The sequence below is a fragment of the Euleptes europaea genome, chromosome 1, assembly GCF_029931775.1.
Source record: "Euleptes europaea isolate rEulEur1 chromosome 1, rEulEur1.hap1, whole genome shotgun sequence".
Classification (NCBI taxonomy): Eukaryota; Metazoa; Chordata; class Lepidosauria; order Squamata; family Sphaerodactylidae; genus Euleptes; species Euleptes europaea.
The window spans coordinates 84659597-84687047 of record NC_079312.1 but is presented as its reverse complement, the minus strand read 5'-3'; positions in this window follow the sequence as shown (position 1 = coordinate 84687047).

The following is a 27451-nucleotide window of genomic DNA, read 5'->3' as shown; positions in this document are numbered from 1 at the left end:
GCTTGGATTCAACAGAGCACTTCCATGTGTGGAAGGATTTTAAGTTACTTTCTCAGCTCCCCTTTTCTTCTACAGCCCCAAATTCTCTCCCTTGCCTCCAAAATATTGCTAGTGTGGGTCAGTGTACCCCCAGTAACAGCATAAAGGAGAGATGGAGTCCTGCAGCAGAGGGGTAGAGTTGATAAAGTTGAGCTCTGTGGGCAGAAATCAGTGTTTCCACAGAAATGCTCCATTGGATCCAACCCACTATCAAAACATATTATACCATGCTATACATTCCTATAGTGTACAAAAAGCAAATGAACTGACGCATCCATGAGAATCAAGATTCACAAGTAACACTCCATGATACCAAGGTGGGTAACTGAACCTGGGCCATTTTGAATGCAAAGCATCAGCTTTGCTACTGAACCATAGCCTGCCTCTCCTCTATCAAAAAAGATTATCTACACATTGAGAAAAATTACATAGCACAGCCCGGAATTTCTGTATCATTTCTGATTCTAAATGGTAGGACTGCATGTTTAAATGTTCCTTCAACTAACTCCTGGAATGTGTGTGTGTGTGTGTGGGGGATACACACTAGGAGGGCTATTCTATAACTTTTCATTCAGAAATAGTAAAGCTGCACAATATTAGGTACATAGGGATGCACAAACAGGTGCCATGCAGATCCTGTAGGGAGCTTATCTTGGCTTATCTTCTCCCCTATGTCTCCTGTGGATACAAAAGGGAAATAAATCCTCATTTTGGTGGGGTTCTGCCATTAAGTTTCCAGCTACCCACAATTCCTTTGTCTCACTTATGGTTTGCCAGTGACAATCAGGGACCAATTAATCGATGGGCTGTTAGCTTAGCTGCTCACAACTTGTTCACATGGATTCAAAGGAACAGACTAGTTGTAGCCATCAGAAGATGACTCCCAGCTGATGAGGGATCACTGGGTAGCTATTTTAGCATGGGGGTGAGGTAGATAAGATCCCCTGATCAGCAGTGAGTCAGCTTCTGACCAGCAGGCAGCTGCAAAGTTAGTGTTCTATAAGCAAGATGTGCACTGAGATAATGCTGTGGAAAAATCCTATGTAGGAAATTTACTTTCAGTACATGTGTGTGTTAAGTGCCGTCAAGTCGCTTCCGACTCATGGCGACCCTATGAATGAAAGTCCTCCAAAATGTCCTATCTTTGACAGCCTTGCTCAGATCTTGCAAATTGAAGGCTGTGGCTTCCTTTATTGAGTCAATCCATCTCTTGTTGGGTATTCCTCTTTTCCTGCTGCCCTCAACTTTTCCTATCATGACGGTCTTTTCCAGTGACTCTTGTCGTCTCATGATGTGACCAAAATACGATAGCCTCAGTTTAGTCATTTTAGCTTCTAGGATCAGTTCAGGCCTGATTTGATCTATAACCCACTGATTTGTTTTTTTGGCAGTACATAGCCACTAATAAAATTAATGACGCTAAGGGTGTTATTGCAATATTCTGTTATGCCATTAACATTACAACATAAAGTAAACCATCACAGTGGATAGTAATACAATTAGTCAAATGCACAAATGGAACTAAACATTACATTAATAGTCCATGTATCTGAGTCCATATGATAGACGTTTTAGATGAAAAACAACATCCAATCACTTGCGAATACTGTGGTAACTTCTTAGAACACCAGGGAAAATAATTATGACTTATCCGGCAGTATGAGCTCTTCATGCCAAGATGCACTTAATCCTGTGGTCAGCTGGTGGTTGCTGGCCAATCCCGTGCTGTAATTGGGAATCCTGCTGCTGTGTGTAACTAACACAAACACGCTGCTGGAAAAAAGCTATGCGTTTACGCTGCTGGAAAAAGCTTGTGTTCTATGCACATGATGACAAGACCCCGGTTTTATCTTGTTTCGCATTGTAATTACATTGGCTTGAAAATACGTTGGCTTCTTCAGACTTTATATTCTAACATCTATAATAATAATAAAACATAATAATATACTTATCTAGTAAACACCATAACCTTATAACCCCAATTCCATAATCCTATAATATGCTTACCCGACTACAATTTTGCAGTTCATGAGAATGACATCGTAGTCCCTTTGTTTATGAAAAATTTCTAAGCATTCTAATGTATTTTATACAATTCCCAAGTGCAGCTGGTTAAGGTTCTTGCATCATGAGTTTTAACATGGGGTAAGTATCCTTCATAAGTTCACGTGTCCTGAAAGTAAATTTCCTACATAGGATTTTTCCACAGCAAAGTTAGTGTTCAGCAACTGTTCAAGTTGCTCAATGCAGTGGAAATGTATCCTTGATGGGCTCATAGTGTGATCATGAGCATCGAACAAAGCAAGTTCATCTGCCAGACAGGTGCACTGAGAAATGTGTGACCTCTTGGAGATAACTCTATGTCCGTGTAAGCTTTCCATGTATGCCAAGTCACATTTAAATGTGATGTTGCTTGCAATGATCCAAACACATGCTAATGTCAGTACTCGATAGGGTTGCCAAGTCCCTCTTTGCCACCGGTGGGAGGTATTTGGGGCGGAGCCTGAGGAGGGTAGAGTTTGGGTAGGGGAGGGTCTTCAATGCCATAGAGTCCAATTGCCAAAGCTGCCATTTTCTCCAGGTGAACTGATCTCTATCAGCTGGAGATCAGTTGTAATAGCAGGAGATCTCCAGCTAGTACCTGGTGGTTGGCAACCCAAGTACTCGGTGATCACTGGCCCAGCCAGAATCTCTGCTGACATGCTAATATTATTTGTGATTGGGCTAGTGCACATAGTAATTTTATTTAAATATGGCAATATTTTTATTTAAATATGGGACAGCTTGAACAGGTCACAGTTTTTTTTATGTAGCCCCATGTCCTGTATAAATCAGGCCTCAACCTATGCAACTTCCACTTTCAGTTTGAAGTGATACAGTGATGTGCTATGCAATTATTCTCAATGTATAGATCAAATCTAATCTGACAAAGGAATGGTAGAAAATCAGTTTAATGAATAATTCAAAGAGGAATCTGAAACTATGGCTCTGTTCAATCATTTCTACTCGGAGTATCTCCATGGGTTCCAGTGTCCCTACATATTTATTTTCAGCCATGATTCAGACCAGAAATGTATCAGTTAGCAGCTGAAATTGGCTTTCATGCAATAATAACAATGATAATAATTTTCCCAGTGAACAGATTTTTTAACAAGTCTTCGTACAAATGTTCAGCCACCGCAGGTGATGCAGAGTGACATGATATGCTATTTCTTGATGCTCTCTGGCACCAAGAAGCTTTTAAAATTATTTATATCCTAATAATATTGAGAGGTGGTGCTGTTATCAGAACTCCCTTTGTGGTAGACACCAAAAGAAACATATTGAATGGTTTGTACCCCGAGAGAGAAGCACTGGCATTAAAAATAGCTTCCTCCCTCCATCTATGGAATCATTCTGAATAAGTAATTATATTCATTTTGAAGCCTTTGAAATAGTTTATTCTTTAATTTTGAAAGTATTTCAGCTCTCAGAATGTGAAAAAGTGAAGAAAAAATGTGAGGTGGAAGAACAATTTAGATCCAAACTTTTTTTAATCTCATGATGTTTCAACAACAACAAAAAGTATTTGAAAATGTTAAGAATCTCTACCAGGCAAACAACAGGTAGGTTCATTACAAAGAGTAATGTTCCAAGGTCACAGAGCAAGACTGAACTGGGAATAGATTCTACATCATCTAACCTCAGACTAATGCAAAGACCATGTTGCTTTCAGACTAATACAGCTTCCAACAAAAACAAAATGTTAAAATGCCAATTGTTGGCCAAATGTTGAATTGCAGCAACCTCCAACGGATAAGTCACTAAAGTTGGAGAAAGGCTCCTTAGGTTATGTGAAATTCCTCCAGCCCGAGGTGGGATACAAGCAACCATATTTAATACTGCACTGCCTCCTACCTTTTCCGGACGTCTAATGAGATGATAAAACATATTCAACAGCCCCTCTCATGTACAATTTAGTTCTATGAGGCAACTACGATTGAAATATCAAATATATTATATAGTAATGATAAAATATATAGTAATGATAAAACGTATGGTACCAAGGAAATGGTAACCAGGGAGTTTTCATAATAAAGTCATTCTTGAATTTACAAAGGTCTTCCCTGAATGTATTTCCGTTCCATTGCTCTGGTAACTTCTGTGATATCCTTGTCATACATGCATACAAGCCTATTGTGCCAATGTGGCATAATGATGTACTCAGAATAATATTTCGTTCAAGCATGCGTGTTGTAGAACTGTCCAAAACCTAACAGATTGTAGTATATTCCATGGTGGAGCAATACCTTGTAAAAGAGATGATAGAAATTTAGGAAACATTTGGAAGAAAAAATTAGTAGCTGATTCCAAAACAAAATCACATAAGAGTAACATTATCTGACCTCACAACCCAACCTACAGCATAACCTAAACCAGAAAGTTGCCATACATTCACCTCACCAATCACTGTGCTCTTTCTGTCCTTTCTCCATTAAATTCTTACAATGGAGGAAGGTACGCAAAACAGGACCTGCCAAGAGATTTTTCAGCATGTTTGTTTCTCTTGTGGGTTATTCTGGACTCAGCGATGATTTAATACCATGTGCTCTTTTGGAACCAGAACACTTTAATTAATGTCAGTATATTTCAGTTAGAAAAACTGTGACTCAGAAACATGGCAACTCCAGTGGAAAACTGTCAACGGAGTGGAAAATTAGGAGTCCTATAGGAATACTTTCACTCCAGTAGAAGCAATTGTTTAAAACAAAGGTATGGGGTTTACTGGGTAGCACAATTGTCCTTTCAGTCATGCTGCAGGCTTGGGGATGGAACCGAAGTGAAGACGGTTCCAGGGCTTACCTAGGAGCCTCATTTGCTGGCCAGGGAGAGGGAGGTGACCGAGGGAGGCTGCAACAAGGTGATGTGTTCTCTTGTGTGGCGAAGCAAAATGGAGGTGGACCAAGACCTTGCATGGCTGCACTGGTTGGTTCAGCAGGGATTTTCCAGCCTGGCTGGCTTCCTCCAATCAGCTCTCACTTCCCCCACTTTTAGACTGACCTTCATTCCTGGGGCGGGGTGGGGGGGCGACCTTGGCAAGTGGACATTAGAGCTGAAGTTTTCACTCAGGTCTGCTTGCTTTGTATGAATATAGTCCCTGCCTTGCCCCTCAGCTCAGTTCATCTCTTGGCTTTATCCCACCCTCCCTCTTTTCTAAGTTTGTAACAGTTGTTCTTGTTGTTTTCTTTGTCACCACTTTTTGGTGGTGTTTGCATGGGACTGGATCCAGTTTTGGGGGAAATCAGCCAGCGTGCCCCTTTCCCCCACCCTGGGATTTGGGGGGGAGGCTTTCCCAGGGTACATGCCCAGCTTGGGGGCTGTCAGGAGCAGCCTCCTTCCAAGTGGCAGGGGAATCACCAAGTGGCTCAAACCTAGGTTGAATCCCAGGTACTGCCATCCCACACTACTTCCCAGCAGGTGGGCTGGGAGTAGAAGGTCACTCATCAGTCAGCAGGTGGGTCAGCTGATGTCTTGGATCCAGCCCCTATGCTATGCCAAGGCCCTGTTCTGCTGTAACCAATAAAGTTGTAGCCATTTTCCATTCCAACAAAAGGTGGTCCTGGTTACTTGCATGATGGTGTGCATTCAGTCCTGCTCCCTCTGCCCTTTCCCCATTCAGCCCTGGATCAACATTAAGGTGGGTGGTGGGTTTTCAGAGCACTATGAACTTTGTAATTTTTTACTATATTATGTACTTTTAACTGATTTGTAAGTGCTCTTTTGTATTTTCTTTATATTTTTATTTGTTTGTTTTGTTTTTGTTTACTATAATAATAATAAAAAATTATAAAAAAACAGCTTTCATCACACAATTAGATGGTCTCAATTTAAAATTGGAAGGAAACAGTCAGTTCTCTTGATTTTTCAGTGGCCTTTAACACAGTGGACCATTCCATTCTCATTCATTGTTTTGAATGTGCAGTGGGTATTACAAGACTAACCCTGCAATGTTTTCAGAATTTTTTGTTGCATTCATCCCAGATAGCCCTCTGGAGGGTGTATGTGTGAACAATTTGGGACCTTGTTGTGAGGAACAGCACAAGTGTCACCTTTGTCATGCAATGCTGTTTCATATCTAGGTCAGCCTGATGACTGAGATTGTTGAACATTTTAGGGTAGTGTGTCATCAAGATGCTGATGGCATCAGCTCTATATTTCATTACCTAAGCCTGTAGATTTAGTTATTTCAGTTCTAAAGCAGTGTTTTGAGTAGGGTTGCCAGGTTCATCTTCACCATTTGCAAGAGGTTTTTTGGGCGGAGCCTGAGAAGGGGAGGGTTTGGGGAGGGGAGGGACTTCAATGAAGTAGAAAATGAATAGTTAGATTTTCCCAGACACTTTACTAACCTTGTTCATAAACAGAAATAATTCATCTTTATTCTGTCCTCACGTATGAAAGAGGCACATTTTTGGAAGTGATTTTTGCTTTGACTGAATAGGGCATCTGGTGCAGATTGAAGAGTAAATTCTAGATTTCCACATTAGCTTTGTTGTTAGTCTTTTAGGAGAATCTTTCTTAGAGCTTAGAAAGAAACATTAATGATGCATCAAAGCTTCTAAATTTTCCAGTTTCTGTTAAAGTTGTTTCAATAACCTTCAATAATTTCCCCTTCAATGCTCAAAAACATTGCTAAAGTTGATAATATTAAATGCCAAAAACAACGAAAAGAAATGACGACTCAGACAAGTTTAGCTTTCAGTGTTCATCATGGTAGCCTTAACACTGGGCTCTCAGACAGTGAAATAATTAATGTTTGTTTATCCATTTTAATAAATCATTCATTATTTTGACACTATAGTTAAGTCCATGAATAATTAATAATGATACAAAATTCAAAAGTGTATAATTTACTCTTTTCAGTTTTCTGTAAAGGTAGTCCCCTGTGCAAGCATTGGGTCATTACTGACCTATGCAGTGATGTCACATCCCGACATTTACTAGGCAGACTTTGTTTACTGGGTGGTTTGCCATTGCTTTCCCCAGTCATCTACACGTCACCCCCAGCAAGCTGGGTAGTCATTTTACCGACCTCAGAAGGATGGAAGGCTGAGTCAACCTTGAGCTGGCTACCTGAAACCGACTTTGGTCAGGATCATGGGTCATTTTTCTGTAACAAAGTATGAACTGCATGGATTTTAGATTAGTTAAGTATGCCTGCATTATTTAACAATCTTTCATATAGCTGGCCCCTCAGTTTTGTGGCAGTGATCATTATAGGATTATTTGATTTAGGGGTGATTCTGAACTTCTTATTCTTGCAGTATTAACCCAATTACAGTTTTGTTTCTTTCTTAAAATAACTGAGCCCATGATAGTTCATTTGCTTACTGTTTGGTGTTTCTTCATACTGAATTTTTCATTAAAACTAATTAAAACGGAAATTTTCAGTTATTTTTAAACCAATAAATAAAAACCAAAACCATTGGCAACCCTATAAGCAAACAGCAAAATACGGGATAGTTTCTCATCCCTCTGGAAAACTTGAAAATCTTAGAAATCAACAAAATTGTTTTAGTCAATAGTTATTTGTGGTAGCTAACTATTAACTAAAACAATTTTGTTGATAGTCATGTGTGGTAGCTGACTAAATGGTTGACACCTTTGTAGAAAACTGTATTTAACGACTGCTTTTATAGCTGTTTTTCAATTCAGGTTAAACTTCCTTAAATTGAAAGATTTAAAGGCCTGGTGATGACTATGATAAAAGCAATTACAATGAAGAAAATACCCACACACACACAAAAAACAACAACAACAACCCTGGGTCTTGCTTCGCTCTCTTCATAACTTCAAAATAAAAAGTGTCACATTCCATGCCAAAGGCTGTCAATGTGTGGCTTCACAGCAAGGCTTGGTTACAAGGGAAATACAAGGGACCTTGAAGTGACATCAGCCATGCAAGAAGCAAGAGCTAGCACAGCCAGCTAGTGAGCAGGCGGCTTCTGCACCAAGTGTGTCTTGACACCCCCCAACAAAGGAGCAAGATAGCAGTTCCAGCTGAGCAGACAGAGCACATCAGTGCCTGTCAAAGGAAGCAGCCCCACAAGAGAAGTAAGATGGCTGGCAAGTAGACAGCAGTTGGCCCCCAGCAGCCACAAGGGAAACCCAGGTAGGACCAGCAGCCTGTTCAGGCAGTGGCAGCCAGAGTGGAAGATCCAAGGACATCAGAAGAAAGAGCTGTTGAATAGGTAAACTTTGACACCCCTACTCAAGACCATATGACTTTGTACTCCAAAGACTATGGAGTCAAAGATAAGGCAAGGGGATGGCAGGGTGAGCCACTAAACTGTTAACAAGTTAGTCCTCCCCTGATAGTTGATCCATCCAGAATCTGCTATTAATTAAAGTATATTTTCTCAGACACAGACTTTCTATTTAGCTATCATGGGAAATACTCATAGGCAAATTGCCTAATATTTTTCAATAGTATCTAAACTGTTGGCCATATTGTAGTGATCAGTTTTAAAAGACAATTATGGTGATATGGAAAAATAAGAGTCATAGCTTATGATAGATACTGGTTTTTACTGATTATATACTGCTCTCAAAAAAAAAGTTGGATTTACTATGACAGTATGTATGGCAGTGGCAATCTTATTATTTCCAGGTATTTTTACACAGAACAAACCTGTCTCTGCTCCAAGTTAATTTAAAATCGCACACAGAGAGAACATGATGGTTGCAACTAGTTTACATGAAATACTCTCACCTCTGTTAAATGTAAGATAAGGTTATTTTGTGTTTTGTGTGCAGAGGTGAAAATGTGCTGGTACAACTTTTCCTTCATAAATCTGGTGTGCTAGAAAACATGGTATCAATCCAAGCGACCCTTCTCTAAAATAGACTACTGTGCTATTAATGCCCATTACGAAAGTGAGCATAGGTTCTTTGTTTCTCTGGCCTGGTATACGTATGACACTAGACAACCAAGAAGTTGCAACACTGTGTGCACCTGAAGTCTCCTTTTAATTGTCTCTGTGTGTGCATTGGAATAAAGGTACTGCACCGGTATTCTAACATTGTGCATATAGTGGCTGAGGATCTAGTTTAAATGAAAAGCTGGGCATATACAGTCCCATATATATGTTCCTCTTGCCCCTCCATGATCATGCTTAAGTTTAGTCTCGTGTTGCAAACCAGAAAATGCAAAAGTGGGGACCTATGAGAAACTCAGGTAAATTCCCTCATGGGTCCCTGCTTTGTCCTCTGGCTTGTGATCCCCATCTAGGCCACTTATCTCTGCTCTTTCTACCCATTGTCCCCTTCTCCTCCCATTTTCCCCTTCCATACCCAACTTCTTCTTCCCTCTTACCCTCATCACCAGTCCTCAATACTCGCCAGGCTAATATTGTGTGGAGGCAGTGGTAGTTCCTCCTCCTGCTCCCTCCCCACTGCCCAGCCTTCTCATCCACCTGCCCCCTTCTCCTAACCATTTCCATCACCACCGTCTTCACCATCAGGCAGTGTCTGGGATGAAGGTGCACTGTCTATACACAGGCAAACAATGCAATTCTGTTTTGGGGGTATTCGATTCCCCTGTTGTTATTTTTACTGTTGCTTTTTTCCTGCAAACTTGGGGGTCCACCTGAATTTGTAGACAATTGCCTCCCCTCTGAAGCTGGACCCATTCTCTGCCAATCCACATAGAGGCCAAGTTCAGAGTTAGATATGTTGATATGATAATATTAGAGACAAGAAAGCCATGGCTATTCCCAGCCATCTCACCCCTTGCCCTTTCATGCTGCCTAGAATAGAGCAAATGCACTGCTGTCCAATTTACTATTGCAATCAATCTAGATGAATGAAAATTTGACAGAAGAAATGAATGGAAGTGGCTACAAGCTAACTGATGTCCTGCTTGATTTAAGAAATCTATGGAATGTTTGTTTTCTGGGTTGTAACAGCATGACGGTGACTTTCTTCATAGGTACAAAGCTTCTTGTCTTGCTATAGATTGTCTCACTTGCTTTTTTTTTTTTTTTTGCTTTTTTTGTAAGGGTTGAAGAACATTAACATTCCCCAAGGTTGATGTTTAAGGAGTCAAGTCAAGTGAGATCAATCAAAGCATTTTCAAAGCTGTAGATAAGCATTAGTGCCCAAATCAGTGTATGCATGTCAGATGCAGAGGTGTCCCCTTGTCCATACAGACCAGGCATGTGTACTTTGGAGCATTTAAACACTTGTGACTGTATTACCTATATATACGGAGGTGCGGATTCAGATCAACGTTCAGAGAAATAAGGAGGAAAGGATCTTCAACAAAAGAGTTTTTATTTTACTGATAGCCAAACACAGAATAATTGATGTAATATGAAAAAATGGTAATGGAGGGAAAACGCAACAATAATAGAATAAAAACAAAACCTTTCCCTAAAATGGCTGCCTCACTATGGAAATAGACCTAGAAGAGAAAATGAAACATACAAGGTTGATCTGACAAGAAGGGGGGAGAGGGGAGGGGGTGTCCACAGCAGTGCAGAAGCAGTGTCAGGAGTTGAAACTGACCACATGAAGGCAGAAGGTTTTGTGCCAGGTCAGTGGGGCAGAGGTTTGGATTCCAGAAGAGGCGAGGGACCAACTATGAGCCTGGGGTAACAGAGTATTTCCAAGCCAGCTACAAAAAATTATTCCCATTTGCTGGGGAAGCAGAGGGGAAGGGATGTGCTGACATTGGAGTATAAGAATAATAAAAATGCATCCTTTTAGAGGTACGCAAGTATTTTATTTATTTAAAACATTTTTATGCTGCCTTCCACCCAATCAGGGTCTACAAGGCAGTGAACATAAAAATGTTAAAACATTTAAACAATTAAAATACAGTTAAAACATAATATTCAATTTGAAACACGTAAAGATTTGTGAAACCTTTGTCTCTAATGTGAAGAAGAGTTTCCCTTTTGAATTTGATGTGGTCAACAGTGTTCCCATGGGGAGATCTGGAAGTCAGATATGTTTGCATGTATGGGCCAGGCATTTGCTATGATTGGGGCAGGGCTGGAATTTTCCTCTCTGATCATTTAGATAGGAAAAATATTGCAAGAGTTGGCTCATTGCTTATTGTTTTAGATGTCTGAGCTGGGAAGAAGCTCAGGGGTCCCTGGGTAAATGGCCCTTGATTGAATCCCTCTTAGGGTGGGCTTACACATATGACTGATAGAAGAGTGGCCCTGCATTTCTTCCTTCCTTGGCAGGACTTACTACTTTTCAATATCAGTTTAATTCAGGCACCTTCTATCTTTTCTGCACCTCCACTCAGGCATACATGTGTACAGAAGGGATTCCATAAAGACAAAAGGGGTTCACCTTGGCTGAGAATCTCATGGGCATCAGCATGCTCTTCTAATTTAATCCACACTGTTTTCTTCTCTTTAGTTTTCAAAACGATTTCCCCAAACTTACTTTAAGGTGGTTCCCGAAAGTTACCGCCAGAGTTAGCTGGATTGATTGAAGTTACAACTGCATTGGGAGCCAACAGCGAGAGCATTTCAAAGGACCATCCCAGCACCATCCTCATTCTGATCAGCAGCACTGCCATAGCAACCTTTGAAGGAGGAACATATTAGCAACAGCATGGTGAACTAATTGAACTTATTTCCCAGCTGGGGAACGTAAAAGGGAATTTCACATTTAATCATGCTCAGATCATTAACATTCAAATCAGAAGAATATTTTTGTGGCGAAGGAGGAGATGAAGAAGAGTTGGTTTTCTCTACCCTAAGGAATCTCAAAGCGGCTTACAATTGCCTTCCTTTCCCTTCCCCACAACATGCACCTTGTGAGGTAGGTGGGGCTGAGAGGGTTCTGAGAGAACTGTGAAGAAGTGGGGAATCAAACCAGGTTCTCCAGATTACAGTCTGCTGCTCTTAACCACTACGCCATGCTGGAGAACAGGAGAGAAGATTTCCATTCTCTAAATTCCATACACATTTATTTCAAGTCAAGATGGAATTCTGATGTATGTGTATTTGTTGTAATGGCTTGAGCCATAACAACACAATCTCACAGGTGCAGCTTTATGGCTTAATGGATATGCACTTAATGTGAAAATTATGGCCTGTTTTAATCTAGTTTTCTCTCCTAGTTAGGACATTTTTATTATGTATATTAATGTTCAGTAATGTACACATTACATTTTAAAATATTGATCAAATGTTTCTGCACATAGCCAGCTATGATACTATCATACCCAAACCCCATGGAAATGATGTTTTAGGCAATGAGCTCCCATTCCCTTTTATAAGTGTGGTGTAAAAATGACCTGAAGGAATTTTATGTGTGCATTTTGGAATACTGTCTATGCCATGCCCCTTGGAAAAGGTTGGTTCCAAATCATCTATTGAATTAGCAGAGTTCTGTCCCATACAGGCCACAACTGTGAATTCAGGTTGAGATGCAAGTCCAGCACCCACTTATTTAAGCATAACATGGCCTCAATGTAGAGATGTAAGAGAGTGGGTATAGCATGACCTGGGATGTTCCACGACCATGGTGTATTTGACCCTCACCATGACAGAAAGCTTCTGCAGATAGTTTTGCTGTACCTTTCATGTGCTAGAAGCACTAAGGCAGATGCAAGGAATATCCCAACCTAAGTGTTGTGGCATCTGCTTTGAGGTCTGGTAAGGTTTTTGGCAGAATAAACTAGATGCATTCCCTAGTAAACTGTTGTGTTCCCAGTGCTCAAGGGGCTAAGGGATTGTGAGGCAAGTTGCCCACACATCCACCCAAATGTAATGATGTGCAATGAAGATGGATAACCTTCTGGGTTGGAAATGGCTGCAATTTTATTGGTCACAGCAGCTGTCATAGCCTTGGCACAGCATGGAGCAATGGATCCTGACTTTGGATGACCTGCCTGCCAGCCGATGCACTCCACCTCTACTCCAGCCCACCTGCTGGGTAGGATTCCACATGGACGCAGGACACTGCATGGCCTCCTCTGCCACTTGAAGGTGAGGGCACCCTGACAGCCCCCAAGATGGTCATATTCCCCGTAAGCCCTCACCCCCCAAATCCTTAAGGGGATCCCCAAAGATGGGGGAAATGGGCACTCAGGCCACCTCATGATGATACTGCCCAATGCAGTTGTGATAGAGAAAGAGAACAACATAACAAGATATAGATATGCAAAGAACAACTGACACAACAACACATTCCGCCATAAAATGAGGGAGGGAGGGTGGGGAGTGGGCCTGGGAGGTGCGGTAGGGCCCTAAATAGCCTGGCCAGGCAAAGCAGAAGGGAACTTTCCCCACAATGTCAGCTGACCCAGGCCCCTCCCCGCGACCAAGCCAGGAGATGCCTGGTTGGTCCAGTTGGGGAAGGAGGCTGAGAGAAGCCCACGCAGGCGTGGAGACCCTCTCGGCCATTGCCCAGCTGCACAGCTAGGCCCAGACATACCACTGGCCCCAGCCAAGCCACATCACCTCTCTTGCGCCCCCCCCCCAGGGTCCCGCAAAAGGCACCAAGGGAAGTCTGGGTCCCTGACATACCTTCACAGTATCACCAATTTCCAAAATCTCCCACTTGTGATTTTTCTGCTTGTGAGGCTGCAGTGGTTAGCATTATGAATTGAAACATAGCAGAAGCTGTTTCAGATAGAGACCTGTGTCAGTCTGTTGTAGTAAAATAAAACTCGAGCACAGTAGCAGCTTAAAGACCAATACAACTTTCTAAGGTTTAGGGTTTTGTGAGCTAAAGCTCACTTCATCAGATACAAAATGTGGTTGATCCTTAAGGTATTACTGGTCTCAAATTTTATAGTAGTAGTAGTATTTGTATTGGTGCAGAAAATACTAATTGAAAGATCAACAGGAAATTCCAATGAATTTCAAGCAACTAGATTTGTTACAAAATCTAATGTTACTGCCCTGTAATGTTCTCTGCTTTGTGTGTCTCATAAGTAGGTGCCTTAACATATGCAAATATATTATTACATTTTAGCCAATTGGCATAGGCAACACATTCAACTCTCCCAATCATACTCATTATGAGGAATCACATAAATGAGCCAACAGTACTTCATTGTGATTTTCGTGATCATGAAAGCTGCAGAAAGTGTTGCCACAATGTCAGAGGTACTTGGGGATAATCACAGAAGTGATTTGCTATAGAAAGAACTAACAAAGAACAATTGAAAATGGATTGCACGGTATGAAATGCATCTTCCTTCTTTCATAACTTTCTTATTCAAGAAAAAGATAAATAATACACTAGTCTTGGTGTTTCACCGCAAGAAAACATTTAGTAATTAAAGCTAGCAATTTGTCATGGTGGATTATTCAGATTCTTGCCAAGGAGGAAATAGCCAAAAATAATGAATTTAGAGCAATAGAATAATACTCAAAGTCACAGGTCACACAAAAAATGTAAAGTTTTTCTCATTGTTCACTGAAAACTGTTCAAGACCAGTTAATGACTCAAATGCAACATTTTAAAAGTTCCAGTTGGAAAATAGCCTCTTGAGACATCACATAGCATAAAAACAAGGGCAGCTGCAAAAATCTTTTGCTCCAGCCTTCCTTAATCATCTATTCAAAAATGTTCCTGATCAAATAGGAACTTTCTATTCAGCCTACTTGCCATAATTTATTTTTAGTCTCCTTTTCTATTGTGTGGAACCTTTTTAAAATATTAACCTATCCCCACTGAGGTAAACAAGGAGCATTGTCACCTTCGGAGGGCGGCAGGTATTCCATTCTGATTATTACTACTGCCACCCAAATATTCAAGATCATTTTTCTCTAATGCGACACCACCTGGCATTAAGAAGCAGCACAAACAGAAATCACATACAGAGGGTTGGATCCTGTCAGCTTTTTAATTCACCCTCTTCATGCTTTAGGCCTCATTCCTCATGCAGGCCCCATGATTCTCAGCATAGCCTTTTAGGATGGTCCAAGATGATGTCTCCATTTTTTTACCAGAAGAAAAGCATGCTGGATTCAACTCAGAGTTCTCTATGAGACAAATGATTATTCCCTCAGTGACCAAAGTATCTCTCCCCAAAGTTTATCACAAAGTAAATCAGTGGTTGACATGAGAAGTGAATAGGAGGACCTCTTAAGTGGCACAACGTTTCATTTATTCATTCACTACCTCCTACTAAGCTCCTGAACCAAGATGTTATTTGTTGCAGTTGCTGACCATTACTCTTTACTCTGGGGTATTTTTCACGGTGAATTTTGCTTCGGTTTCGAATAGGAGCAAACAACAAACCAATTTAAATAGCTTTTTCATGGCAGCGCAGATTCCCCCTCCCCCCCCATCCCAAGGCATTTTCAATTTTTCATGGGAGAAACAGCGCACTTCTCTGCGCTGCTTACGTCTGCTGCCACTCATGACTCACCGCTCCAAATCCGCCTAATCCCGCCCACTCTTCCCATGATCCTGTGTGTGTGTGTTTGGGGGGGGGCATCCTGAGAGCGGCAAATCCAAGCCAAAACTCCAGTCACCCTTCTGAAGAGGGGCAGCCAGTCTGCTCTGGGTCTCCCTCCAGCTGGTGCGATCCTATGTGTGTGTGTGTGTGTGTGTTGGGGGGGGCATCCTGAAAGCAGCAAATCCAAGCCAAAACTCCCGTCACCCTTCTGAAGAGGGGCAGCCTGTCTGCTCTGGGTCTCCCTCCAGCTGGTGCGATCCTATGTGTGTGTGTGTTTGGGGGGGGGCATCCTGAAAGCGGCAAATCCAAGCCAAAACTCCCGTCACCCTTCTGAAGAGGGGCAGCCAGTCTGCTTTGGGTCTCCCTCCAGCTGGTGCGATCCTATGTGTGTGTGTGTTTGGGGGGGCATCCTGAAAGCGGCAAATCCAAGCCAAAACTCCCATCACCCTTCTGAAGAGGGGCAGCCAGTCTGCTTTGGGTCTCCCTCCTGCCGGTGCGATGCTGTTAGAGTGGCAACCCCCCCAGCCAATCACCGTTCTTGGGGGAGGAGAAAGGAGACGTCCCGGGGAGCGAAGCAAACATTTTTTCATGGGCATCCGAGCAACCAAACGCTCTTCTACTGGAAAGTACGGCTCAGAAGTGGTTTGGATTGCCTCTCTTTTAACCTGGCTTATTTTGCTCAGTGGGGGAAAACACGGATCTGCAGTGAACAAAATTTGCCTCCGACGCAAATCAGCATCGAAACAGCAGCAAATCTCCGTGAAGAATACCCCTCTCTCTGTGTCTCACTTGGCTCTTTCCAAGAAGCCCTCCAACAAGCACAGAAAAAAGTTGTTCCCCATTCTTAGTGCAGGACAAACAATGAAACAAGGTCTTCAGCTACACCAGCAGCATCAGCAATCAGGGTGTATCCAGATGTTACCCTGCGGGGCTGCAAGCTCAGTTGTACTAACCAACAGTTATGTGAAATGTGTCATGTGACATTTTGGAAATGCTATTTGGAGAGTCATGGGAAGGGGGAATCTGGGGCAATGCACTTTTTTCCCTAATAGGGGAGCAACAGGTTTGTTCTGAGGGCACAGCTGAAGCCACCAAGTCGACAAGTCTTGTGCCCCTTGCTACACCTACCTATCTGCAGCCGATGTTGGTTGTCCATACCTCCATTTTATATTATTGCATTTACTGTAATATAGAGCATTGGTTCAGGAGAAGAGTGACTTCCCAGCATGTTTCAGTGTCTATTCTTTTATGAAAATGCACCTGCAAGTTCTTTTGAATTCTTCTTGAGATGAACCATCTTAGATTTGGTCACAAGTCAAGTATTTGAGACAGCGTGGGACTGAGGCGAGTGGAATATTTGCATGATTCATAAACTTGGTTGTGTTGTGTATAAAATCGCCCATTTAAGCTACTTTCATTTCATTTCCACAGACTAATCTTTTAGTTCACATTACCTACTTTGTATCTCAGTTTTCCTATCTGTCAAAGAAAGGTAATGATGATACTTGTTCATTTTGGGAAAGCATTTTAAGATGCCATGCTATTAAGGCGTATTTGATGTAAAAGCAGAACGTTATTCCAAATGATGCTGGTTTAAGTGCTGGGTTAACTTTCAATATAACTGAAGGTAAATAAAAAAATGAATACAATTTAAACATAATTGCCTGTGTTATATGGTTACACCTACTGAGTTAGAGAAAATAGAGTTCCTGAATAATTTACAGTTCTGATGCGGATGATTGGCAAATTTAATTGCTTATCACATGTACCATGATGCACTCTGTCTTGCATTTATCTTACATTTTTTAATATATTCACCTGCTACCTAAGTTTGATATTGGATAATTAAAGAATCACAAGGATTGTGAGAATCTCTTTAATGTGTAAGTATTTCACTCTAGTTGACCTAGAAGTTGACCTAATTTATTTTGCTGCAGTAATTGTGTTACTACCAAAAAAACACACGATTAGACTGCTTAATGCTAGAAGTGTGGTAGTGCAGACAAGATGTTGGAAGGAGATTCAGGTGAGGGATGATGCTTCTGAAATCTGTACATATTTTGCATTCTGATGTTTGATCAGATCAGGCAGATTTTTGTCTACTGATGGACCATAAACTGGCATAATTTTCTTTTTGACTGTTAGTCTGAGTAACATTAAAACCTACTCACACATCAGATATATATATTTATCATGTTGGGGAGGGGCCTTGGCTCAGTGGCATGCAGAAGGTCCCAGGTTCAGTCCCCAGCATTTCCAGTTAAAGGGACCAGGCAAGTAGGTGATGGGAAAGACCTCTGCCTGAGACACTGGAGAGTCGCTGCTGGTCTGAGTAGACAATGCTGACTTGGATGGACCAAGGGTCTGATTCAGTACAAGGCAGCTTCATGTGTTCATGTGTTCATGATTATCTTGGGTCAGCCATGAAACTGTTATCCCCATTGCCTTCAAGGAGAAATAACAGAACTGAATTTTTTTTTTTAAATGTTGTACTAATGATATATTATTTGCTCAAAACCTACTGTTCAGGGTTTTTAACACATATGCACATATACTACTGCTGAACACATATACAATTGTTTGTACAAATGTCTGAACATGCACTTATTATGATTGTGCACCCAGGACCTGAAAATTCAGATCATAAGTATGTGCATAATAAACATGTGCAGGGTTGTCGGAATGATAAACATCAAACACAAACCTTACAGTGAACACATGAATATCTTACATGCTTTTGCTTTTATCTGTTTTACAGAAAAAGCCAAAGCCTGTTTACTTTAAAAATAAAACTAGGGACCAATTCCTGGATAAACATGGGGGTTAAATTGTGCATTCAGCTTTATGTACTTTCAATGTAATGTAAGACTTCTTCAGTGTGCGGACAAAGAAAAACCACATATACATGGTATATGGATTGTCCACACATGCAGTGTATTTTGTATACAAGGTTCAGGAAGAATGCATGTAACAAAACATGGGGAAAGGGCTTTTAAAGTAGCCTTTCAGTCTGTTCCATCTGTGTTTTACATTCAGTGCTGACATCCAGATAATCTGCCATGGACTGAGTAGGTTGGGTGAATGCTAATAGCCGAACTCCACAGCTTTGGAAAACACTAAAACATTCTTAAATGTTAGCAGTTAAAAGCCTTTCACAGTATTAGCTATAGTATCTGGAAGAAAGAAGTTCGTAAAAACATCCCAGGAACCTTCATTTCTCCGTTGCTTGAGAGGAAATCTCTCAGAACGGTGAAATAATGCAAACCAGGAAATGACTTGGAACACTTCTCTAGAGTCATAGTCAAATGAAATAAACAAGCAATGGCTCATTTCTATGACCACTGTGAATTCCAAGAGCAGAGAGGCTCCATGTGTGAAAAATCCAAAGCCAATTAGCCTTTCAGCATTCAGGTGGACAGCTCTGACCTTTTATGAAGCCTGGGAGAAATGTGGTAAAAATCATTATCAGAAGCAAGCCATCTTTTTCTTATTAGCACAGCACAAACACACACACACTCACCATGCAGCTTTACCCTATCACTATGTGATAAAAGCCTAGAGAAGTCTTTTTAAGTACTGTTGCATGATTATGGTTAAGGGAATCTGCATGTCGAATATTTTGTGTTTCGAGGGTGTCTTTGGATAGCCATCACAAGCTTGCTTCTTAGTGAAACCAAGGCCTTCTTACAGAAACAATTCACACTATTCACACTGCTTGGCTGCTAAGGCCTCAAGTGGGTGACAGCCACTTAAAAAAAGCCAGACCAAATCAACACCGTTACATGGTAAAAGCCCCAGGAATTATGAAAGATCACACTCTCGTCCCCCCCGCCCAAGACACTTGCTCTTGTCATTATATACTCATTTGCAGTTTAGTATTCTTGCATTTGTGTGAGAGAGAGGAAAGCTTGCGTTCAGAACAAAGAGCTTCTGGGTGGGAGAAAACAGAGAGGGAGAAAAATATATTCTGCTCAAACTGTTACCACGGTGACATTTCATAATCACAGCTCTTGGGAAACGTGCCTTAGTACAGAAACAGCAGGAGAAGGGATCGTTTTATGGCTAAATCATTAGAGGGTTTAGGCCCAGTACTAATGGAGTGACCCATTCAGAGGAATAAAAAGTCAACACAATGAATGGAATGGGGCTGTTACAATGTAGCCATAATGGGTAACGGTTTTAAAGTCCTTCGTGCTACGGGTATTTTGTTCTTTTTTTACCCAGTAGACCAATATTCATAAATGAATGAAATCTCGGTAACAATTATCCTTTTCCCCCTCCTTTCAGTGTGTGTGTGTGTGTAAAGCAAGGAGGGTACTCAAACAGAAAACAGGCTCATTAAATCATAAGAAATTGATTTTTTTCTGCTAGATTTGAGCCACCACACTTTCATATATTATTCCTTTTCTGCAGCTGAGGAAAATGAAGTGAATTCCTAGCAGATGGTGACAGACTAACAGGCTTTCCATCCATAAGGATGTGGCTAAATTTATGAAAGTGCTGAGGACCAGAGTCTTCACATTCTCATCCAGAACTGAAGCTTAAATCCAGTTTAAAGGCTGTTCCCTTGCAAGCCTTTCACAGTCTGGGACTGACATACCTTAAAGAGAAGCTCCCCCACCTTCTCAGGTCACTACAAAGACCCCCATTCTGAAGCCTGCCATGTGACGTCACGCCGTCAGCAGTACGGACTATGGCTTTCTCAGTAGTTTGTCTGACAACATATGGAGCTGCCTTATACTGACTCAAAACATCCATCCAGTTATTGTCCCCTCTGACTGTCCAAGGTCTGAGGCATAGAAAGGTCCTTCCCAATTTGGAACCTGTTCCTGGATGTGCCAGGGCTTGAACCTGAGACCTTCATCATGTGACATATGTGCTCTTTGGCTGAGCCATGGCCCTTTCTCATTTTATGAAGCTCTCCTCCAAGAGGTCTATCAGCATTTATCTTCCCTGGTGTTTCAGAACTTTTGAAAAGACTTTCTATTCCAAAAAGCCTTTGGCTACAGAGAAAGCAATGTGCTTGTTTCTGTTGTTTAAGGCATTGACTCTTTACTTCATTGTAGCTTTACTGTTTTAATTGATATTGTTAGCAGCATTGAAGAACTATGGAAAGGAAGTTATAAGTGTTTTATATAATTGATCAAATTGGTTGTTTGTTGGCTATTGTCCTTTTGCCAGCTTCTGGGTTTGCGTTGCTTTTTGGCTAAACTTGATTATAGTATTGTCTGTGCCCCATGTGGTAAAGTGAGCTTCCCCATGATGAAATGGGCATTCCATATGAATATGCAGTTACTCTGATATCTTGTTTGGGTAATCTCCACCTGTTCTGAGGAGAGAAAAATTTCCTCAATGTGATCTCCATTTGACTGACTGCATTAGAGAGAAGGATGGAAAGCTTGATCTTCCACTATAGTAACTGAGTGCTACCCCTGTGCAAATGTCTGAACCACATATAAAAATCTGCATTATATGGACTGCCTGGATAACAGCTGTACTTCCTAGGTGAGCTTCTAGAATGAGAGACAGACTGCATTTCTTACTCTAACCTTTCCCTTCATTTGCTTGGGATGAATTGCTCAAGGATTGTAGCCCTCACCCAAGGAATCTTCCCTAACAAGTTGCAGAAAAAGGATACAGCTTCAGCTTTCCCATTTTACAGGACTTTAAAGTTATCCCTTGTAGCAGGGACAGTCAAGCAGGTGGGTGAAGTTTTGTTTTGTCCACCCTTTGCCACTCCTAGGAGCCTGATGTGAGCATTGGGTGGGGATCTATAATTAAACAGGAACAGTGAGGGGCACTACAAACCAAGCAACATGACCTCTCTGCTAGCTTAATTTAATTCAGTATTTTCTTTTCAGGCCCTGCCTAAATTAAACATTCTGATATTCAGTGAGGAAACAGAGGGCTTACAAAGAGGAAAAAAAAAACCTCACACAAAGAGGTAAGGAGGGTAAAAACCTCTACTTTCCTGATCTGATTTTGTAATAAACAAACATACCTGTCCCCAGGAATGCATGCTTGCTTTACATGTGAATGTAAACCTTCAGGAATAGGGGGAAACATATTATCAGTCTCTCATCTTGCTGTGTGTGGTGTCTGTGTTTTCTTTGTTTTACTTTTGGGAGGCTATAAGCACAATGCCCTCTGTTTGGAAAAGCCTATCATGAACATGGAGGAACAGAGAATGATTCACTGTAACACTCACCTCTGGCTGCAAACACCCCCTTCCGCAGCAGCACAGCAGCCCTTCCCGTCTACAGAGAACACAAGAGCCAAACCTAACTGGAACTGGAAAAGGAAACTGATCTTGCTAAGAAGCAGCATGCCAGTCTCATTCCCTAAAGGCTCTAGGGCCGTGTTGGCGAACCTATGGCATGCGTGCCACAGCCAGCACACCGAGCCCTCTCTGTGGGCACACGCGGACCCGTCGCGTCTGCCTAGGGCTGTGCCGTGTTGCCGTGGTGAGGGTGCTGAGGGTGTTTTCTTACTTCTCCAGATAAAGCCAAATTTGAAGAACTTGATCTTTCCTGCCTACACTGGTTAGATTTAGAAAATCTGGAAATGGAGCTAATAGAATTTCAAGAAAGCTCTATCTGGGAAACACTTGAGAAGATAGAAGGGATGCCAAAGGACAGCACAGTTAGTTCTGAAAATGAAATCCTTAAAATGTGGAATTCTCTGCCAAATAATTTTAAGTCAATGAAAGCACTTGGGATTGCTTTCCTTACTTTGTTTGGACCATCTTATGCTTGTGAGCAGCTGTTTTCAGCTTTGAATTATATCAAATATGACACCAGAAACAGGCTAACATGAGTGCTGCATGTGTTGCTCTCAAACTTACAAAGTATGAGCCAAGGGTAGACAAATTATCAGCATGCACACAACAGCAAAAATCATATTAATTGTTCAAAAAATTTGACGATGTCCTCAAAAATGTCACAAAAATGGTGAATTACATCATGGCTCGTGCTCTGAATTGTCAACAGTTTCAAGCACTTCTTGAGGAGGTTCAGGCACAGTATAATTGTTTACTTATGTACAATAATGTCCGGTGGCTGAGCAGAGGACGAGTCCTGGAGAGATGCATGCCAAATGCAAACTTTTACCTTTCAATAAAAAGTTGTTTGTATCATTGAAAGCTCTGTTATTGTGTTTTTCTTTTAACGCAAAATATGTGAATGTATGAGTTGTTTTTTCTAAACTAAAACCTCAGTATTCAGGTTAAATTGCCGTATTGGCACTTGGCGATAAATAAGTGGGTTTTGGGTTGCAGTTTGGGCACTCAGTCTCTAAAAGGTTCGCCATCACTGCTCTGAAAGCATACGGGCTGCCTAAACTCCTGGACTGGACCTGACAACCCGATATGCAGGCACACGACTACTGTTCTGGCCACGCCCCCCCCAAATGCTACAGGATGGTCGCTGCACACTCCGTTGAAATGGACACAGCCGCTCCTGAGAGCTCCGTGCAGCCAGCAGCTAGGAAACAAATGCAAGGGCAACCTCCAGTGAACCTGAGAGACTCCATGTTCCTGTGCAATCACTGTTCCAGCCACAGCCATGTCGTGGAAAGCAGACATTCACGTTGTCAGTGCCAACACACACACCCTTTCCCATTGCAACATCAGCTTAATGGGCAATCAGCAGCAATCCTGATATCAGTGATGAGTCGTTCCTCCAGTTATGCAGCAGCGATCCCCGGACGTTTGCAGAGGATGCACCCATTGTTCCAGTACGTTAATCACTTCAGCAGAGATCTCCCGGTTCCTCCCGGGTTGCCAAAGCCATTGGAATTAGAATAGATTTCCAAATTCTCACTACCCCACCCCGGTAGCCACAGATTAATCCTTTTGTCACCGTGTGCCACCTGGGAACCTAGGAGGGGTAAACCCCCTCTCCCTGATCCCAGAAAAACAGTATATCTGGGGTACCCCTAGCCCATTATGTCACCTTAGGTCTTTCCTGGCACCTTTGCAGTTACTCTGTTGGTTTGGTTTTGCGCAGCCGACCACGCTCCCTCCCGCCTTGCTGGCCAAGTCAATGGGAACCCCTTGCCCCCGCCTTTGCTTATAAAATGACATAAACTCTTTTAATTTGGAATCCATTGCTTCTGTCTTTATTTGAAAGTCACAGTTACTGGCTTTGGTATGCAAAGGTTGCGATACCACTATAAAAATAAATATTGTAGTTTGCCATCCTGCTTGCTAATTCCCCAAGTTAAAGGGCAAGTTGGCTAACAGCTCTAGGGAATGAACATTTCTAGCCTTCAACATTTCTAGCCCACCTTCGATACTCGGGATCCTCAGTGTGGTGCCCTGGGTGCCAAGGTCCCCACTGACATCCGTTCTGGTGCCTGCCAAGCAGGGTTGCCAGCTCTGGGTTGGGAATAGGGCTGCCAACCTCCAGGTAGTAGCTGGCTATCTCCTGCTATTACAACTGATCTCCAGCAGCTAGAGATCAGTTCACCTGGAGAAAATGGCCACTTTGGCAATTGCACTCGATGGCATTGAAGTCCCACCCCTCCCCAAACCCTGCCCACCTCAGGCTCTGCCCCAAAGCCTCCTGCTGTTGGTGAAGAGGGACCTGGCAACCCTATTGATGTGCCAAAAGAAAGACAGAAAGAAAGAAAGAAAGAAAGACAGACAGACAGAAAGAAAGAAAGAAAGAAAGAAAATCAGCATTTTTAATCGCCTTTCACATTTGTAATTTCCCCTCATATTATTTACTTTTGTTGCTGGCAATAAGAATGGTTGATTTATGCATTCATATTAAATAAAGCGTATCTTGATCTTTATTTGACTTTACCAAAAGCATTCAAAGTGTTTTTGAAAGTTGTGTATAAAGCAAAAACAAAACAAAACTGGAGAGAACTTTTTTTAAAAAATGTTTGGTAATACAGCTATTGAAATTTCTGATAATGATCTAAAGGCAATGCAGCTGACATGCTCATAGTACATAATTATTTTAGCACACATTTTCAAGTGCCTTGTGTATTTTGTGTAGCAAAACACTACAATTTGTAGTATGAACAGAAGGTGTGTTAGAGACAGGCACCACTGGGCCTCTTGTAACCTTAGCATATCACCAGCAATTTCTGCCTCCTCTGGTGAGGTTTCAAAAGACAATAAATGTTTTAATAAGAAAAACAGAATAAATGCAGAAAGACTCCCATACCCCAAGGATCCATGCCAACAGATTTATGACTCAGCAATGAACTGAGTAGGAAGAGAAGAACAGTTCTAAAGGTGGTTCTTAATTTGGTAGCATCTGGGGAGAAAAATGAATCCTAGATAACAAATGGGTTTAAATTATGGTTTTCAGGGAACACATTTCTAAACAATACATTTAATTGAATAGCAAAAACATTGTCTTTGCAGTAACTAGAAATGCAGTAAGAATTCATTTCTCTTTTGAGGAACAAAAGAATAAACATCCTTTCCCACAATTTGAAAGGAGAGTCCCAGACTCATGCTTATCAAACTAGAGCTTGAGAAAAGTCTTTAAAAGCCAGGAGAGGCAAAGACTATTTCTCAAGTAAGCATCCTGAACATACTTCTGTAGAACTTTCACAAAAAAAATATCATAAGGCTAGGCTCCTTTGCAGACTGCAGAAAATACAGATGCAAAAGTAGGGAAGTGAACAATGTTTACAGTAATTCAAGCCTCAGTGCACCACAGCTAGGGTTGCCAACCCCCAGGTACTAGCTGGAGATCTCCTGCTATTACAACTGATCTCCAGGCAGCCGATAGAGATCCATTCACATGGAGAAAATGGCTGCTTTGGCAATTGGACTCTATGGCATTGAAGTCCCCTCCCCAAACCCTGCCCTCCTCAGGCTCCACCCCCAAAACCTCCCGCTGGTGGCAAAGAGGGACCTGGCAACCCTAACAGCCTACAGAGAACTTGCAGAAATGGAACTCACGACCAACTAATAGGGACGAGAAGATGTTCACTGATCTGGTTTCTTTATTTTTCCCGACTGTTTCTCTGTGCTGAGTGCCATTCCTTCTGAATTCAGTTTTAACCAAGAGAATTTCATAGGATCATGTGCTGTTTGCAACAGGTTGACAGCTGATGTAGCGTAGCTGTTAAGAGTGCAGAACCTGGAACAACCAGGTTTGAATCCCTACTCTGTAATGGAAGATCACTGGGTAACCTTGGATTTGTCACAGTCTTAGCCCAGCACAAGGTGGTTGTTGATGATCTCTATTGGCTGGAGATAAGCAGATCTCCAGCTAGTACCTGGAGGTTGGCAACCCTACCTACACAAGAGTCTAATGAGATATTCTTCCAGACTATAGAAGTGCTATCAAGTCCTTAATTGTGATTTCTCCTTTGGAGGTTTTGATGGAAGTGCCTCCCCTAATGTTGCCTCCAACCATGGTATCTCTTACAACTGAATCATTGGATTACATCACACATCTCTGAATGAAGCTAGGGCTAATCTGGCTGTTCTTTGCCCTGTCCTTTGGGGCTGTGGGTAGTACAGTTCTCTACTCTGGGCTGTGCCTAGCATTGAATCTGCAAGCTCTGGAAGTCTACCCAGTTCCCCTGTTGGGAGCCATCTGCCCCAGTTACCAGCATGTGAGGAATGTTTATGTTAGTGCAAGCCAGATGTCATGATATCAGCATATTTTCCTTCTTCTGCTGTCATTTTTGGGGTTTTGGTAATCCATTTCCAGTAGAGACACTTCGGCCAGAGAAGGGCCCCCCATAGAGCCACAACAGACTTCCGCTTGCATAAGGAAAGAAAAAAATATTGAATTCCTTCTGCACTGATTCCACTTCTGCACTGATTCCACTTCTGCACTGATTCCACGTCCAAGAGACGTCAACTCAAAACTCTGAGGACATATTTGGATGGCGAGAATTTCAGAAAAATTCTTGTCAATGATGTACGTCTCACAGAGACACAGCCCCTTGATTAAATAATTGCTCAGTTCACCCACCCACAGTTCCCATGATCTTCAGTGCACTTTAACACACTCCCTCCATAATTGTCTATTAGCTTTAGCCAGTAGGCAGGATAAAAGAGCTGGGGGAGAAAAGGATGGCTTTTGAAACATCATTATTTATTTATTTTTGACCGAAACCCTAGAACAGGGGTCACAAAAGCGCTGCTCCCTAGCTGCAAGTGTCTCTTTGGGCCCCTGAGTGCGGCTCTTCCCTCGTGCGAAAGCAGTGCCCTAGGCTGGCCGAAGCAGTGGGAGGGTCTCCGAGAGAGGAAGGAGTGGCCCTTTCTCCTTCTCGCCCCAGCGCCATCCCCGCCTCCCACCATTGCGGTGGCGGCCGGAGAACGACAAGAGCCCCTCAGATGCCACCCCCCAGTCTTTTCTTGCCGCCAGGCTGTGCGCCTTGGTTTGGCAGAGAGGGGGCTCCTCCCTCCTCCCTTCCTTCTCTCCACCGTGAAGAGTGAGGCGTGGCTGTCCGGTCCTCGTTTCGGCCGCCACCGCCTTCCCTCCTCTGTCTCTATGGGTGACCGGAGCTGGGTGACCTCTCAACCCCCCACCTCCTCCTCCTACTGTTGGCTCCACCTGGCCCCGTGCGGGGAAGGCAACGATGCTTCCTGGGCCAGGACCGAGCTCGCTTCGCCCTCCCCACGCCTCAGACTGAGACTTTGGAGCCGGTCCGGCGCATTGCCTTCCCGCCCCCCGCGCAGGCCACATCTTGCCCGGCCGGGATCTTGCGGGGGAACTTCCAGGGTGGGGGGCGGATTTCACGCCTTAATCACTGGCCCACTTGAAAGGGGTAAACTCTCCTCCTCGTCGCCTTCCTCCTCCTCGTCCTCCACAGGCGGCTCCCAAAAGTCCAGCTCCAGGCTGCCTTCCCCAGTTCCTTCCTTCTCTTTCCTTTCCCAGTTCCTTCCTTTCTTTCTGTCCCTCCCCCACTCTTCCTTCCTTCCATCCTTCCTCCCTTTCATCCTTTCTTCCGCAGTTCCATTACTGAGTGGGTTTACAATAAAACTTTATCAGTTCCCTACACACTACTCAT